We start from the raw sequence: 1,401 nt of genomic DNA, 5'->3' as shown, positions 1-1,401 counted from the left end.
TTGTCTTTTCAGTAAATGAGTTATTCCCTCGCCATGGAAGAGCTCTGTCCTTCCATGCAATGCCATTTGTCTATTTTTGCTTTGGTTGACTGTTTTTGGGCTCATGTTTTTATAATATCATCAAGAAAAACATCAAGGAGCTCCATGTGTTTTATTTTAGTAGTTTGAACTGTTTCCAAACTTACATTTAGTCCAGACCTGGGATGCAGTTCAGCAGAAAAGCCCTGACCTAGCACGTGTGAAGCTTTGAGTTCATGCCCCACAATGTGAAGTATGTAATCAATGTTGGGTATCTATAGAGAGAAATGAGGATTTAATTTAATTCTTCTCTGTGTGGATATCCAATTTTCTAGACATCATTTATTGAAAATGTTGTTTTCACTCATTGTGTTTTTAATAATTTTATCAAAGATTAATTAGCTGTAAATAGGTTTATTTCATGGCTCCCTATCTTATTTTATTAGTCTATACACCTGTTTTTATATCAGTGCCATTCTATTTTCAATAACATAGTTTGGGAACTTATTTTGAAACTACATAGTATGATCCTTTGAATCTTCTGTTTTGTTTCCTCAAAATCACTTCAGTTGCGAGGGGTCAAGGACACCACAAGAAGACCTACAGAGTTAAGTAACCTGGGTCAGTGGGGCCTCACAGGGAATGAACCACCAACCAAAGAACATGCAGTGGCTGGACCTAGGCCCTCTAACATTTGTAGCTGAGGTAGAGGTTGGTCTTTATATGGGTTCCCTAACAAGGAAACCAGGGCTTGTTTCTGTCTCTTTCTGTTGCCTGCCATTGGATTCTCTTCTAGGATCTGGGCTGCCTGGCTGGGCTCAGTGGGAAAGGATGTGCTTAGGCCTGCTGGGACTACTTGTCCCAAGGTAGGGTTGTATGCAGGGGAAGGTGGGGATATAGGGCTTACCTTTCTCTGAGGAAAAGAAGGTGTAATGGAGGAGGGATTTGCAAGGGCGGGACTGGGACGAGAGGAGGGAGATGGGCTGTAATTTTTTGTGAATAAAAAAATTATTGAAAAAATTACCTTGGCTGTTTGGGATCTCTTTTGGTTCCAGTTGGATTTTTTTTCCCATTAAAATGTGGTTTTTTTCCCATTAAAATGAGTTACTTAATTTGTAGATTTCTTTAGATAGTGTGCTCACTTCAACTATATCAGCTCTTCCAATATGTGAATGTGGGTTATATTTTTCATTTACTTATGATTTCTTCATTTTGAAAAACCAGTATCATAAACTTTCAGTTAGATCTTTCACCTTCTCAGCTAATTTATTTATTCCTTATTTATTTATTTATTTACTTATTTATTTATTTATTTATTTCTAATTCCTAACTATTTTAAGTGGAATTGTTTTCTTTTTCTTTTCCTTTTTTTTTTTTTTTTTT

The sequence above is a fragment of the Mastomys coucha genome, unplaced genomic scaffold (assembly GCF_008632895.1).
Source record: "Mastomys coucha isolate ucsf_1 unplaced genomic scaffold, UCSF_Mcou_1 pScaffold14, whole genome shotgun sequence".
Classification (NCBI taxonomy): Eukaryota; Metazoa; Chordata; class Mammalia; order Rodentia; family Muridae; genus Mastomys; species Mastomys coucha.
The sequence above is the reverse complement of the archived record's forward strand: the minus strand, read 5'-3'. Positions refer to the sequence as shown.